The 17,530-nt window shown below is 45.2% G+C and overlaps 1 long non-coding RNA gene across 1 annotated transcript; it reads right to left on the bottom strand.

Moving 5' to 3' along the window:
• Window positions 1-855: 855 nt before the first annotated feature.
• LOC142141259 (uncharacterized) lies at window positions 856-2,681 on the bottom strand. The gene is made up of 4 exons (XR_012688639.1): window positions 2,619-2,681; window positions 2,478-2,504; window positions 1,891-1,913; window positions 856-1,252 (listed from the first exon to the last, which is right to left on the bottom strand). It is a non-coding gene; the product is annotated as an uncharacterized LOC142141259 (long non-coding RNA).
• Between the last annotated feature and the right edge of the window lie 14,849 nt (window positions 2,682-17,530).

Raw genomic sequence — 17,530 nt, 5'->3', positions numbered from 1 at the left:
AACTAGCAGTTAACCAAAATTATTTTTAACCCTTTAACCTGAACCAATGATGTCTTAACTCATTGGCATCAAATACATGCATTGTACTAGCAGTTGCATGTAGTACAATGCATGAACAGGTGTGAAAATGCCAAGTACTTGAAACCGCAGACCCAGTTGAAACTGGGCCAAACATTGCCTGCCCATTCAATGTGTTTATAATGCAGATACGCCAAGTCAGTGAAGTAACCCCTTAATACAAATGCATGCGATTCACATTTGGGATTTATCTAATCTAAAGTTTAATCTAAAAACCTTCAAAGCATCATCAATAGAGCAAGATTGGAAAGTTGCTTAAATGTGCACAATGTGTGAACTATACTGCCTGGAGTACAAAGACCTCCAAAGGCACTGATCAGATGCATAGTATTTACCTGCATGAACAAGCCTCAAACCAAAGCACCATGTTCAAGTGTCACATGTAAGCCCTGTATTAAGAAAATAAGCAGTTTATATGCTTAACAGTATTTGTGTATTTAGCCAAGAAAAAAAAAAACAAATTAATGCCAAGATTGGAAAATGCATCCAATACTTTGAAAAGGAGCACTAAAATGTGTGACCACATAATTCAATTAACTATGGAGTTCATTAGCAACTTCCAGGCTATATAATTGCATCTCTGAAGTTATGGTAATGTAAAGTAGAAGGAAAGCAATTACCAAAGCATACACTGTAATACATAAGTGATGCTACCATGGCAGTTCACCAATTAAATTAACCCCAAAGTGGCTTAAATACAAGTATTATCTAGTACCTTTAATCAAATTCAAATTAAGTTGCCCTTGGAGAAAAAAGAAATGCAAGCCACCCATAATAAACTTTCTATACACCTTTTATTTAGGATTTGTGGTCCTCTAGGGTTCAGAAGGAATAAGCCAGTGGTTGCTACAAATGGAAAATAGCTTCAACTTGGTTTAACCAAAAAGATATTTATTATGCTTGCTGCACGAGACCAGAAACTAACAAGTCCAAACTCCTGACAGCAAAGGGTGTCTGCATGTCAGTCCAAGACATGGATTCAGATTGTACACTGAAGACTTCCAAGTGAGAGCCAGTAGTTCCAGTTTGGAAAGCATCTCATTAACAGATCTGATGAAGGCTGTATGTGTAGATCTCTCGGGAGTGCTGTGTTCAGCTTGGAGGCCTCAAATGCAGCAATGGAGGAGACGTTTACTTGGACCTCTGCCTCATCTTTCGCCTTTTACGCTTCAGTCTACAAGAGTGCAAGTAAACATTAATACATGCTCACCATACAGAAAGCAGTGACTAAAGCATACAATATACGCATTGCTATTCTGAAGCGAACATGACTAAGTTTACAATACTAAGATAGCAATATTGCTTTATTATAGACAAAAACCCATACATCATGTAATGCGAGGCTATGTACTGTAGGAGTGCAACCACATGTGTATAATAAGATGCTTAAACATCAATGCTGAGTCTGCAGATAGGGGACTGCTGACATCACATTTTTATATTGAAGCAGTAAACTCTGCATGTTAAAGCAGGCATCATTCTGGACTATTCAGGAATGGAGGGCAGCATGTGCAAGATATAAATAAAATAAAAAAAAAAACACATACAAGCACAATACTTAAATTTATGCTGTAAAACACAAATATCACTGCTGGCTAGGTATAGCTTTAGAAACACATTTTAAAAACCCATCACAATTCTTTCCATCCCCCAAAACCTCTAGTATAGGTGTGACCAGTTGTCACACCACAAGAAATAACCTCAGCTTCGACAAACACAGTAGATGGAGACATCCACATTGGAAATTACAATAAATGTAAAATGTATACATTAACAATGAAAGGTCAAGGGAAAAAAAAAATATTCACATACCTGCGCATACGCTTCTTCCTCCACTGAAAGAAAAGCAGAATTACATTATAATTAACACATTATAGATCACAGTCATACAATAAGCATGCAGTGGAGGATTAGGCCCAACTACAGGCAGCAAGCAAGTGCCCTGGCATCATTGCAGACCTGCATCACCCCCTAGTGCCGGTCACAGCCAGCTCGAGTGCTTTATGTAGCTACTAACCAGGTCTATACAGGGAACCTTTTGTCATACAGATAAATGGCCCCAGATTTTTAAGATTAGGCTCCTCTTGCGCCAGTACAAAGAAAATCTTAATACAGTCGACAGGAGTGAACATATATTATATATTTTGTCATTACAATCCAAGGAAACTGACCCACATCGCATACATGGCGAGCTCCTTACTGCACGGTCACTGTACATACCAGACACGTGACCAGGGCAAGATCCGCAATCCCCGCCCGAGGTTACTATAAACCCACTACCACGTACTACCATTAAGCACAAGCCATGAGTGAACATGCAGAAAGGAAGGACTCTAGACGGACAAAGATGGCCGAAGCAAAAGGACCCAACCGAATCCCACGAACAAGTCATCACTTACCTTGGCTCTCATCTTCAGAAGAAGAGCCTGTGAACAAAGAACATATTAAGGTTAGTGCACCGTGTGGATGGCTCCGTAGCAGAAAGGATGGCATTAGATTACACGCAGGCCCAGAGCCTGCCCTAAGGTTCCGCCGTTTACCTTCCTAAGATGGCACCAATGACAAGAGGGCGTTACAGCCGCGATCAGCCGTATTTATCTGGGCGAAAACTACGTCACATCCGGCCAACCGTCCTTGTCTCGCAAGGGTTTCTGGGAGTTGTAGTATGTACACGCGATATGTTTGTTGTTTTTTTTTCTCTTGTACCTGAGCAAAATATTACTGTCACTCATACATAGTTACCTTACTTTATGTGATGTCAGTGACTTTGCACTGATTGTTACTCTATGTTTTGTCATCACTGCAGCTGTTAGAATAAGATTCCCATGATTTTTTTTAAATGTATGTTTATTAACAGTCATAGGAAAGACAGGACAACATGGATTACTATCAGTGGTACAGAGAAACGGTTTTGTGCATATGTAAAAACATGAGAAATAGAAATTGTTGAAACCTGAGCGGAGGGAGGCTCTGGGTAAGTATGACACTATTGCTGGTCTTTTCCATATTCTGTTATTCCTGATACATGTTTTGGGATCCTTGATGAATCCTCAGTAAAGGTGTGAGGACCAGAGATCCAGAGTATTGAGTATCAGAGATCTGATACACTCAACAAACAAGAAAATATCTGGTATGCATAATATTTACCACCATATTTATAGGTTTTGTTTCCTATAATATTACACTATTAGGCACCATGCCCTCTCTTCTTTCTAGAATTATTTTCTGGACCTACCATCCGACACTTCGCCGTTTGCAAACAAGAGAGTCATTATTGGTGTTGAAATTTGAAAGACTGTTCCGGACTTGATTTAGGAAAAAGTGCCATTGTATATATATCATTTCCATCTTGCATATGCTTACACTTAGTTTTTACTTAAGCTGGGTACACACTACAGAAATTTTGACCAACTTTTTATGCCGAGCAATTTTACATGCGACTGATGGTCCGATCGCTCGGTCCATGGACTGCATACACACTAGCCTTATTTAGGACGATAAAGGGAAGAGCGGACGTCCCTTTAGTGACTTTTTACAGCCATGTTGTCATGAGCAATGACTGTAATTTCGTACTCACTGTTGTGGATTGGTAGGAAGTTTATACACACTACACAGCGGAAACGAGATTGGAACGAAAATATTAAACGGTACGACCAACCAAATGAGGCGATAATCGTCCATTTGGGCAGACTTTCGACCATCGTGTCACTGTACACACTGACTTGACTTTTGAACGAGCGGTCGTATGTCGGCTGTTTGAGCCGATTATTGGACGAAAACAGTGTTGTGTGTACCCAGATTTACTTACTGGCTTATCAAGCAAGCATAACAGTGGATGTTACACAGCACAAAATGGCAACTCTGCAGTATAAATGCAGCTTTGGACTTGCTGCATGCCTTGATTTGCGCAGGTGCACCTAGATTTCAGCCAGAATGCATAGATTTAAACCCCATGCTGATAGTCTCCTTGTTACAATGAAAACTCGCACAGATTGTTTATTTAACACTGAGGATGGTTGGGGAGCAGGGGAAACCACCCATTTTTTATTATTATTTTTTTTATTTTACTCTGTGTGGATTTCTTTACTACATGTGGTAATTTTGTGTAGTGTATTACATTACTCAAACTGCACCTGCACAAGTGGAAGTGTTGCCCTTAGCAACCAATCAGATTCTAGCTGTCATTTTCTAGAATGTACTAGATAAATGATAGTAAGAATGTTTGTTATGGGCAACACCTCCAATTTTCCTTTTGTAGAAGACTTGATAAATCTACTCTATGATCTCCAACCTAGTAGTACTTTTCTAAGTGCACACTGAGCAATGTTATTAAAAAGCTTCACACCCAACAAAGTGACACATAATAAAAAACGTGCCTCCTCTTTTTCATGGTCTATTACAGCCATAAATAAGGCTAAACCGAGCAGTATTTTGGGAAAAAAACTCTAAAGGTTTATGCAAGTGAAATGAGCGGTACTAAAGGTGTAAGAAGCTGGACATTTACACTTCTGCACTGTGCACTTCTTGAAGATTTTTCCTCCTATCCGCACATTAAGGTGCACTTTCATTTTGCAGATGCTGCTTGCAAGATGTGCACTGTTCAGGTCATTTAGGCGCACCTGTGCAACAGTGGTATTTTGTGGTGTTATTCAGGTGTGCTTTGTAAATGTACAATTTTCCCATAATTCTTGGTCCTGATGAATCCAAATTGATTAGTGGCAGTGAGATCCCCTACCAGTTTTACAATATTTGGGATATAAAGGAAGGTTGGGATGGATTTTACAGTCTGAGCACAGTTCAGATAACATATCATTTAATTTATGGGTGCTCTATAAATAAGGTAAACCTGTTATATCCCAACATATTCTCTTGGGTGTATCAGGAGTCTGAATTATGAGAAAATAAGAATCAGACATTTTAGGTAGAAAAATTGGGAATCTCCTGGGAAAATCAGGACACATGAGAGTGGTATGTTAAAATCAGGGCTGGCTTATAGGAGGAGCCACTGATGTCACCACAGATGACCTGCGCTTAATGCTCTTCTCCTGCTCGGTGTACACAGAAACAAAGCGCTTTGTAATGAGTTCTCTGATTGGACCGCTGACATGACAATGAAATTCACAGCATTCTGGAGTGCCAAATCTAAACTTGTTCAATCTGCCATTCTCTGTTCTCAAGTGTAGGGAAATGAAGCAGGAAGCATTGGGAGGCCTCTAAGCTGCTCCAGATAGGGTTCTCATGAACCCTGCATGAGCAAGAGTCAGAGAAGAGGCCAATGGTGTGTTGCTGCTGCCAGTGCCGTAACTAGAAATTTTGGTGCCCTGGGCGAGACAGGGCACCGGCGCACCCCATTTAAGTGGGAGTGGCATTTGACAAGTGGGTGTGGCTAGCACTTTAGTGAAAGAATTGTTATATGCACACACAGTGATATATTTCAAAAATATATAGCGATAGGTTTTGTAATATTTTATGCAGTTAATATGTGTAGGTTTAAGTGAGTTTAATATATTGTAATATGTTTCATTGGGGGGTGGGGAGGGGAGAGAGAGATTAACTTACAAGACTTTGAAGCTTCAACCCGCAGTGGAACGCATGTGCGTTCCAAATGCCGAACTTCCTGTCAGTGGAACGCACATGCGTTCCACTGCGGGACTTAAGGGTTGAAGCTTCAAAGTCTTGTAAGTGAATGTGAATGTCTCTCTCTCTCATGGAGGCAGTTAGCAGGCGGCTGCTGCGCCCCCCTTAGCCTTGCGCCCTGGGCGACAGCCCCACCTGCACCACCGTTGTTACGGCACTGGCTGCTGCAATCCGATCCACCAATTTGGTGAGTGGTACTGCCTTTCAGTAATGGCAGACAGATTCTATTGAGTCCCAGGAGGCAAAATGCTTAATCACAGCTTGAAGAGTTCTGGTAGCACCAGCAAAGGGACTGTTTAGTGAAATTTGGAGGCGAGTGTTCTGGAGACAATTTTGGCTTGGAGGTGGCGCTATATGCCAGACGTTAATCCTGGATGATAGGCACAGTGCATGGACAGGTGAATGAAAAAACCCCAGCACTGAAAACAATGTAAAGTTAATAGCATGTTCTAGGCAGATTTCTCGTGATAGAAAAGAGTTGCTGTGTGAAACCTTAATAAGAGGCCGAAAAGCTTATATAAGAGAGGCTAGTACAGCGCTCCAAGGGCCTGTGTCATTAAGGAGAGCAGGGCAAAAAAGGAGTAAATTTGATCCTGGACAAACCATGTTACAATGCAAGGGGTGCAAAATAGTTTATTATTTTGCATGTAAGGAACAAGGACAAGGACTGCTTTTTCTTGGAGCACACAAATATTTGATAGCTTTATTTTTACACTGATATTTAAAGTTGATCTAGGATATGCCCTACCCCAACTATAAATCTGTCCCCACATTTTAAATTTACCTCCAGGGCCTGATTAAGGGTTCTGGCCGCCCTAGGCTAATACGGCCGCAGCGCCCCCCCCCCCCCCCCCCCTCCTCCGAATATATAGGTGTATAGGAACACTCCTGAATATGAATGTTCAGGTGTATTCTCCAGCATTCAAATTTAGACAGATTGTGCCATTGTCTCTTACCTGTCCTTGCTCTTCTCTCTTGCAACTTTGTTATCCTCTCGCTGGGTTCTGGAAAGTTGGCGTCCTTTTTTGAAAATGCAAAAATGTATTATAATGCAAACCCTGAATGATTAGGCCCTTTAGTTAAAACAAAACACTCCATTATGGCCAGCTAAAAGTACCCCATTGGACAGGCATATATAAGCAATATCTGAATATTTGTTGTCAATCAAATACAAACCTCTACCAGCCCCATCTCACTAATATTTAGTATTCTAGTGATTGCTGAGACCACCCATGTGACCACCACACAATCATGAGATTCTGCCCCCCAAAGCTGCTCTATTTTTTAAATACCCCCTGCAGCCATTTTCCTTAACCACAACCCCCCCCCCCCCGCACAGCCATTTTCCTTAACCCCTGCTGCAGCCATTTTCTTTACCTCCCACCCTGCATCCATCCCCCTTGCAGCTATTTTCCTTACCTCCACTCTGCTAGCTAGCTATCCCCCCCCCGTCACATCAAAACTCCCCCAGTCACATATATCAGCCCCCCTCCTCTGCCCTCCTTCATACATATCAACCTCTCTACCTCCCTATAGATTTTCATGGCAGCCCCCCCCCTCCCACCCTATAGATTTGTATGACAGTCCCCCTCTCCCTCCCTATACATATGCATGACAGTCCCCCCTCTCCCTCCCTATAGATATGCAGGGTAGTTCCCCCCCTCCCTATAGATTTGCAGGGTATTTCCCCCCCTTCCTATAGATATGCAGGGCAGTTCCCCCTCCCTATAGATATGCAGGGCAGTTCCCCCCCTCCTTATAGATATGCAGGGCAGTTCCCCCCCCCTCCCTATAGATATGCAGGGCAGTTCCCCCCTCCCTATAGATATGCAGGGCAGTCCCCCCCCCTCCCTATAGATGTGCAGGGCAGTTCCCCCCCCTCCCTATAGATATGCAGGGCAGTTCCCCCCCCTCCCTATAGATATGCAGGGCAGTCCCCCCCTCCCTATAGATATGCAGGGCAGCTCCCCCTCCCTATAGATATGCAGGGCAGTTCCCCCCCCCCCCTCCCTATAGATATACAGGGCAGTTCCCCCCCCCTATAGATATGCGGGGCAGTTCCCCCCCCTCCCTATAGATATGCAGGGCAGTCCCTCCCCCTCCCTATAGATATGCAGGGCAGTTCCCCCCTTCACTTACCTGTAGTTGTGCCAGCGTCGCTCCTCTCCTCAGATCAGCAGATAGGAAGTGAAGACGTCCTGCTTCCTGTCTGCTGCACAGCAACAGGCAACCTGGCGATTGGCTGTGTGTTGCTAACCACTGACCACCAATGCTTTTGATCGTCGAGCCCTCCACCCCCCCGCGGCGATCCCCAGCGGCGACCCCCCCCCCTCCCCCACCCTGAAAAAAAAAATGAATGAAGAAAAAAAAAAATGTAAAAAAAAAAAAAAAAAAAAATTTTTTAATTTTTTTTTTTTTAAAAAAAATAAAAAAATACCCACAGTGCAGCGCCCCCCGGGACCCAGCGCCCCAGGCTGCAGCCTGGTCAGCCTAGTGGTTGATCAGGCGCTGTCCCTGTCCAATGCAACATGGTTTTGCCAAGGTGCAAAGTTACTCCTTTTTTTGCTTTGCTGTCCATAATGACTCAGGCCCAAACTAATAACCACTAATAAATAGTACGGGAATAATGAATAGTCATAGATTCTATTAAAAACAATCAATAAACTTTACTTCTCAGAGTACACTTTGGTCTTCAGCCAATACTTTAGATTGCCTGTACTTCACCGGCTTTAGTAATCTGGAGGAAAAGGGAGAAGAGTGCACCCAATTGAGCTTTAATTATTTTATTTGCAGCAAAATATAGGAAGTTAAAAGCATGCATTGAACCATTATACCATTATACAGTATACTGAAGTTCTGAACAAGACACTGGCTTTCACAAGAATTGCCCATGTGAGAAGGGTAACAATCGGTAAATCCAATCCTCTTTTATGACTACCATCTTTCAAATGATGGTACCTCAGTTTATGTAGAAGTCAGAATGGGGGAGATGGATTCTGTTGTATACCGTCCCCTGTCATTAGGGTCTCCCTCTATTTTGCCCCTAGCACTGGAGGTGGATGGGGCACTCCGTGACAAATGACATCATTGGCCTGCACCCCTTCATTTGATGGTGGAGGAAGGAAATACTCGCAGGTCATTGCTATGTGATTGGTAAGTATTTCCATAAAGGAAAGCCGTTCACTCGTGAGGACTAGTGATACTCACCCTTCGCAATAAGGGGCTGTATCTTCCAGGTGAGTCCCACTTAATTTTTAGCAGTGAAGGGGTTATGATACATGCAACTGAAATAAAGATGTAAAAACAAGTGTTCAGATATATTTTTACATGATTATTCAACTCTATATGAGACCCCAGGTTTCCACCTAGAAACACATTTTTATTTGAAATTCTGGTCCTTGCTGACTGTGAACTTTGTATTTCCAATATAATAGGCCAAACAGGTTCTGCTCTATCTTGGATTTCTGTTGTTTCAGAAGTTAATCAGTCCTGTTGCATTCTATAGCAGTTAACAAGCTGCAGCTGTTGCATGACTTTTAAAAATGTGGCTCTTCCTGCAAACATGGTCAGATCAATGTTGAGCTTGAGTGGTTTACAGTTGCAGTTCTGGTAATTCATTCCTGTTCCTCGTATTCTGTGTTCCTGATACCTTGCTACCAAGTATGCTGTCACAGGCACTAGGAGTTTCTACCCCGGATTCACCAGGTGTGATTATGCTTACCAGAGGGGCGGAGTTTATCACAGCGATCCTCTGGGCAGTATGGTGAATGGTTGAAGCAGTACAACAACTTAGGATAAGGAATGTCAATGGAGAGTCAGCGACTTGCAGCTATGCAGCAGGAGAGTCAGCGACTTGCAGCTATGCAGCAGGAGAGTCGGCGACTTGCAACTATAATGCGGAGGTAGGTATAACAACTGATGTGCAGTGAAGACTTGTGCCAGTGCAGGTGGGTAGCGGGGAGAGTCAGTGATCTGCGGATAGCAAGTTGTACCACTGCGGTGATGGGAAGACTTGTCCAGGTGCAGGTAGGTAGCGGGAGCGTCAGTGGTCTGCGGATAGCAAGTTGTACCACTGCGGTGATGGGAAGACTTGTCCAGGTGCAGGTAGGTGGCGGAATAGCGGGTAGTCTGTAGCGGCAAGTATACCACTGATGAGCAAGGGAGACTTGTCCAAATGCAGGCAAGCAGCTGAATAGCAAATAGTCCGTGGCGGGTACGTTACCACTGATGAGCAGAGCAGGCTTGTCCAGGTGCAGGTATGCAGCGGAATGGCAAGCAGTCTATAGCGGGTACGTTTACCACAGAAGAGCAGATAAGGCTTGTCCAGGTGTAGGCATGCAGCAGAGTAGAGGTAGTCTGTACCGGGCAAGTTTACCACGGATGAGCAGAGAGGACTTGTCCACAGCAAAACCGATCACACGAACAGAACACAGGAAACACCTAGGAGTCTCAAGGGAATGAGAACCAAGAACAGGCAACGATACTAAGGACACAGGTGCCTTAAATAGTGAGTGGTGATTGATTCACCAATTGTAACAGATTCTGGATACTATATTACTAATCTTGATTAGCGCTGGCTTACCTGAGGTGCGGAGTCTAACGATCTCCCCGGTGTTCACCAAGAACCGCCGCAAGGCGGGGTGGGCTTCGCTGCCAGGAGTCGCAGGTCGCGGTCCCCAGGTTCGCCTCAAGATGTAGTACAGCGGAGTGAAGCGGTGGTAGCGGAGTCAACGAGCCGGTTCGGTACACAGGAATGGAGTCAGGCAGAATCAGAAGGCAACTCGGAGTCAACAAGCCAGGTTCGGTACACGGGTCACAAGAATAGGAGAATGGTCAGCAAGCCGGGTCGGTACACAGGGAATAGAGAGCCAGGGAAGTCAAACAGGCAGAGATCAGCACACAGGAGACACAGGAACAGGAAGACACTGCAATCCACGAAGAGCAGGAGCCAGGAACAGGTAAGTGTTGCTCTGACACTCAGCGAGTGTCAGAGTGAGGTTTTTATGCAGAAGGGGATTCAAAATCCCCGCCTCTAGGTTGTGGTCATGTGACCGCCTCCGGGTGCGGTCACATGGTCCTGAATGCGGAAGTGCGGCTGGACGGAGCGGCGGGGATAAGGTAAGTCCGTAACAGTACCCCCTGCCATAAAGGTGGACTCCGAACACCTAATAGGGTTTCAAAGGAAATTTTTTATGGAAGGATTTAAGTAGACGGGGAGCATGTAGGTCAATGGCTCTTACCCATGAGCGCTCCTCAGGGCCGTAACCCTTCCAATCCACCAAGAACTGTATGGCACCTTGAACTTTACGAGAATCTAGGATAGTTTTAATCTCGTATTCCACTTGATCCCGATCCACAGCAGGAGGAGGAGTTCTGGATGAGGTGGAGAATCTGTTGGTTACCATCGGTTTTAACAAGGAGACATGGAAGACATTGGGTATGCGTAAGGAGGGAGGCAGACTCAATCTAAAGGCTACGGGATTAATAATCTCAGATATAGCAAATGGGCCAATAAACTTGGGAGCAAATTTTTTACTGGGAACCTTTAAACGAATGTTCTGGGTGGATAGCCATACCCTGTCACCAACTGCAAAACTTGGAGTCATTCTTCTCCTTTTATCGTAGAATTTTTTGGAACGAGTAGTTGCTTGTTTTAAGTTTGTCTTGGTTTGTTCCCAAATATCAGAGAAGTTACGAACCAGAGAGTCCACTGCTGGAACTTCAGAAGATGAGACTTGAGAGAAGGTGGGTAGTCTAGGATGGCAGCCATACAGGACAAAAAAGGGGGAGTTAGAGATGGCCTCATGAAAATGGTTGTTATGGGCGAACTCGGCCCAAGGGAGAAGGTCCACCCAGTTGTCTTGGTTACTAGAGATAAATATTCTTAGAAACTTCTCTAATTCTTGGTTGGTTCTCTCAGTAGCCCCATTGGACTGGGGATGATATGCGGAAGAGAAGTCAAGCTTGATCCCGGATTTATTGCAAAAAGACCGCCAAAATTTTGATATGAATTGTGATCCCCTATCGGAGACAATATGTTGAGGACAGCCATGGAGGCGAAATATTTCTTTAATAAAAATATCGGCTAAGGAGGAGGAAGAAGGAAGGCCTTTGAGAGCAATAAAGTGGGCTGTTTTAGAGAAGCGATCCGTGACCACAAGCACTACAGTACAGGATTTGGAAGGGGGAAGGTCCGTGATAAAATCCATGGAGATCTGTGACCAAGGGTAATCAGGAATGGGTAATGGGAGCAAGCATCCATAAGGCTTCTTCCTAGAGGTCTTGTGTTGAGCACATTTGGAACAAGCAGCAACAAATCTCTTCACATCCTCCAGCAAGGAAGGCCACCAGTAGCTTCGGGACAATAAGTCCCAGGTCTTGCGAATGCCAGCATGCCCAGAGAAGAGTGAGTGATGAGCCCAGTGAAGGAGCCGGGTGCGTAGATGTGGCAAGATGAATGTTTTGCCTGGAGGACAACCCTTTTTTAGGTGTGTAGCTGCCAATACTTGACATGGATTTACAATGAATTTTTTATCTTCCGAGGATTCCATGTCAGCTGGATCAAAAGAGCGAGATAAGGCGTCTGCTTTCGTGTTCTTAGATCCTGAGTGAAAAGTGATGTTGAAATCAAAGCGTGAGAAGAATAAGGACCACCTTGCTTGACGAGGATTTAGACATCGGGCAGTGCGTAAGTAAAGCAAATTCTTATGGTCGGTATATATGGTGATAGGGAATTGCGCTCCTTCTAGTAAATGTCTCCATTCGGAGAGAGCCAATTTGATGGCCAGGAGCTCTTTGTCGCCAATCCCATAATTCCTCTCAGCAGGTAAAAAGCGACGGGAAAAGAATCCGCAGGGATGAAGTTTTCCAGAAGGACCTCGCTGTGATAGTACGGCTCCTGTGCCAACAGAAGAGGCGTCTACCTCCAGGACAAAGGGACGAGAACAATCTGGCTGTTGAAGAATGGGTGCGGATGAAAAGAGAGACTTTAATAATATGAAGGCTTGGATAGCCTCAGAGGACCAAATACCAGCATCAGCAGATTTGCGGGTCAATGCTGTGATGGGAGCCACGAGAGAGGAGTACCCCTTGATAAATTGACGATAATAGTTGGAGAATCCTAGGAAGCGTTGAGTGGCTTTAAGGCCTGAAGGTTGGGGCCAGTCAAGTATGGCTTTCAATTTTGTGGGATCCATCTGTAGACCGGTGCCCGAAATAATATATCCCAGGAAGGGAATTTGTTTCTGCTCGAAGGTGCATTTCTCCAATTTGCAAAATAACTGATTTCTTCGGATACGAGAGAGGACCTCCAATACATGAGTACGATGAGATGCTAGATCTTGAGAAAAGATGAGAATGTCGTCCAAGTAGATGACTACAGATTGGTACAAGAGGTCTTGAAACAGCTCATTCATAAAGCTCTGAAATATGGCTGGGGCATTGCATAGCCCGAAAGGCATGACCAGATATTCAAAGTGGCCGTCTCGGGTGTTAAACGCCGTCTTCCATTCATCCCCCTCCTTAATGCGTATAAGGTTATACGCTCCTCTGAGGTCAAGTTTAGAAAAGATGGTGGCACCCTTGATCCGGTCGAATAGTTCAGAAATCAGTGGCAGTGGATATCGATTTTTAACGGTAATGGCATTCAGGCCTCTGTAATCAATGCAAGGGCGGAGGCCCCCATCTTTCTTTTTTACGAAGAAGAAGCCAGCCCCAGCTGGGGAGGCAGACTTGCGGATGAAGCCCCTGTTTAGATTTTCTTGGATGTACTCCTCCATAGCCTTAGATTCCGGGAGGGAAAGGGGGTAAACACGGCCCCTGGGAATGGGTTTACCAGGTATCAGATCAATGCCACAGTCCCAGATTCTGTGAGGGGGAAGTCTAGTGGCCTCTTGTTGACAGAAAACATCAGAGAAGGTTTGGTATGGCTCAGGCAGGAGAGTCACAGGAAATTCTTGGGTACGTCTGGGACTATTTGGGGGAACCACTCTCTGTAGGCAGCGAGAGAAGCAGGACTGTCCCCAGGACAATATGTGACCAGATTTCCAGTCCAAGGTGGGAGAGTGGGCACGAAACCAAGGAAGTCCTAAGATGACTGGGTTGGTAGATCTTTGTATTACTAAAAAAGAAATCTTCTCCCGATGAAGTGCTCCTATCTGAAGTAGAAGGGGAATAGTGCGTACCAGGATGGACCCCTCAGGGATTCTTCCCCCATCAATGGCCATCAGAGAGATGGGTTGTTCCAAGGCTTGTGTGGGAATAGCGAATTGTTTAACTACTGTGGCGGAAATGAAATTTCCTGCGGCTCCGGAATCTAGAAGAGCCGACTGCGGGAAGGTCTTTTGTCCTAACTGAAGGGAAATGGGAATAGACAGGCAATCATTACTATTGGGAACTGACTGACACTGAGAAAAGAGGCCCAACGACACAGCTCCAGAACTCGTTAGGCCCTGTCGTTTCCCGAGCGTTTGGGACAAGAACTCAGAAGATGGCCACTCTCTCCACAATATAAACACAGCTTGTTCCGAAATCTCCTCTCCCTCTCTTCGGCTGATAAGCGGGTCCTCCCAAGTTGCATGGGCTCTTCAGGGGGAAGAACAGGGGTTTGGAAGTTGGGGGCTAAGCGAATCATGCTACGCCGCGACTGTTCCTTCTCAGAATTACGTTCCTTGAAACGCAAATCAACTTTGACACAGAGGGAGATAATGTCGTCCAAAGACGTAGGGAGTTCCTGGGATACCAACTCGTCTTTGATTCGGTCTGAAAGGCCCTGCCAGAATGTAGCTACTAGAGCCTCATCGTTACAGCGAAGTTCAGAGGCCATGGTTCTGAAGAGGACCGCATACTGCCCCACAGACTGGTTTCCCTGGCGGAGACGTAGTAAGCCGGAAGCGGCATTGGACACCCTTCCTGGCTCATCAAATATTTTCTTGAAGGTGGACAAGAAGAGGTTGAAGTTATGTAGAATGGGGTCGTCCCTCTCCCACAAGGGGGAAGCCCATGCTAAAGCTTGACCGGACAATAACGAAATCACATAGGCCACTTTCGTTTTTCCGGAGGGGAAGTTCCCAGGTAGAAGCTCGAATTGTATGGAGCATTGATTTAAAAAACCTCTGCAATTTTTAGGGTCTCCATCGAACTTAGGTGGGTTAGGCAACCGTAGTTGCGAGGAAGAAGCTGCTGCTGCGGCCTGAGGTACAGGGGCCACTGCCGGCCCAGGTGATCCACCAGCCACTAGGGTGTTCTGGACAACATCCAAGCGAGTGGATAGACTATTGAGGAATTTTAAAAGTTGCTCTTGGTTAGCTTCTTGTTTATCCATCCTTCCTACTAAATGCTCCAACAGATCTTTAGCTGTGGTATCCATGGTCAGAGCAAACTGTAACAGATTCTGGATACTATATTACTAATCTTGATTAGCGCTGGCTTACCTGAGGTGCGGAGTCTAACGATCTCCCCGGTGTTCACCAAGAACCGCCGCAAGGCGGGGTGGGCTTCGCTGCCAGGAGTCGCAGGTCGCGGTCCCCAGGTTCGCCTCAAGATGTAGTACAGCGGAGTGAAGCGGTGGTAGCGGAGTCAACGAGCCGGTTCGGTACACAGGAATGGAGTCAGGCAGAATCAGAAGGCAACTCGGAGTCAACAAGCCAGGTTCGGTACACGGGTCACAAGAATAGGAGAATGGTCAGCAAGCCGGGTCGGTACACAGGGAATAGAGAGCCAGGGAAGTCAAACAGGCAGAGATCAGCACACAGGAGACACAGGAACAGGAAGACACTGCAATCCACGAAGAGCAGGAGCCAGGAACAGGTAAGTGTTGCTCTGACACTCAGCGAGTGTCAGAGTGAGGTTTTTATGCAGAAGGGGATTCAAAATCCCCGCCTCTAGGTTGTGGTCATGTGACCGCCTCCGGGTGCGGTCACATGGTCCTGAATGCGGAAGTGCGGCTGGACGGAGCGGCGGGGATAAGGTAAGTCCGTAACACCAATAGGATTAAAAGCAAGGTTTTAAGTTCAAGAGTCCTGCACATGCGCAATCCAGTCAAGATGGCTGACGGCCGCGGCTTAGGACAGGTGCCGGCAGGAATCGGAGAGAGCCACGTACCAGACCAGAGGCACTAACCGTCCGGTGAGTGACATATGCAATCCTGTGTTCCTGATACCTTGCTACAAAGTGTGCAATCCAGAGTTCCTGGTACCCTGCTATTAGTGTACAATCCTGAGTTATTGGCATCCTGCTACCATTGTGCCATTATGAGTTTCAGACATTTTACTAACCATGTGTTATTGTGCACTTGTGTACTGAAACATCAGTATACAACTGCAATCCAGAGTCCCTGGCACTCTGCTACCCAGGGGCATGCTGGGCAGGGTGGCATCTGCCCCTGGGCCAGTCCCATAGTGGACTACATTGGTCTAGGTCACTGAGCCATCTGCATTTTTGTTCCTTTAAAATGTTCCTAATAGGCTGCTGAGTCAAGTTTTGCCCCCAACACTAAACTTTGCTGGCTTGCTGCTACCCGTGTTCAATCTTGAGACCCTGACCCTCTGCTACCCATGTGAAATCCTGATAAATCTCCAGCATGACTCCCAAATCATTGTCAATTCTTGTGTGGTTTCAAGTGTAATAAAGAGTTCTGCTCTTTTACAAGATCTCTGACTCCACCTGTGACATCATTCCTGACAGACATTTAGAGAGAGGGACTTGCATTCAATAATGTTTCAATGTGGAGCAAACAGATTGATAGCTTTTATTGCAGCCTGTTTCTTACTTTGTCTGTGAAGTGGAAGATATTTCTTTAATTCTACTGTCGGTGGATCAAACGGTGCAGGTAGGTTAGTTAATTTATGGTGATTTTAGGGGCTGGAGGGGGGTCTTTTTGGTATACATAAGCACCAAAAATCTAGTTCATTCATACAATTTATGAACAAAGTTTATTGTATCAATTTAGATGCCTTTACTGTACTTGGCCTAAACTTTAACACCTGATATTTCTCAGTAGGGGGAGACCTAAAGCTCCTGACATTATTACACTGTTTGGCGGGACTGCAAAATATGTTTTCAGATTAAATATGTGGAGGGTTTAGGAAAAGGTAGAGTAATCTGGGTAGAGTGTTCAGTTTGATTTTGTTAACTACACCTATCCATAAGATATATATAGTGTTCCATGATTTTAAGTCTGGTATAGTTTTAATTAGTGGGTAGAAATAAGATTGAAATAATTGGTTGTAGCCCTGGGTTATGGAAGTATCTAGTGTGAAATGCTGGCAAAATCATTGATAGACTATGTAAGTCCCAAATTTCTGGGTTTCTTGGAGTGAATGGTGACAGAAGGAGGGCCCCCATTCATTAGGCACATTTTGTGTTTTCTGACCTGCCAGTTAGACAGCAGGCTTTCTCTCTCTGTGCTCGGTGGTCAGCTGTTCTGCTGCCAAATCACACAGATTCTTCCTAACATTATATATAGGAGGCTCTAGCACCATTAGGGTGCCACAGTATCAATGTCCACATATGCTCCAGCATTTCTCTTTGTTTCATAGCATCCTAACTGACCTTTCGGCTGCTGACCTGGCTATCCCTCACCTTTCCTTTGGATTCTCCTTCGGCGTATATAGGTCTCATGGCATGACCTTCGGCTTCCTGACTATTGTCTAATCCTTTGCTAACTATTTACTCGCACGACCTGACCCCGGTTTGCACGACCACGTTTATTCACTCTCCACTTCCCTGGTGACTAACTAGGAGGGCCGCAACCTGCTCGTCTTCTGCAGCAAACCCCCTTACGGGGGTCCCTGACGAAGACCATAGGCGCATTTAT

The sequence above is a fragment of the Mixophyes fleayi genome, chromosome 2 (genome assembly GCF_038048845.1).
Source record: "Mixophyes fleayi isolate aMixFle1 chromosome 2, aMixFle1.hap1, whole genome shotgun sequence".
Taxonomy (NCBI): Eukaryota; Metazoa; Chordata; class Amphibia; order Anura; family Limnodynastidae; genus Mixophyes; species Mixophyes fleayi.
The sequence above is the reverse complement of the archived record's forward strand: the minus strand, read 5'-3'. Positions and strand labels throughout refer to the sequence as shown.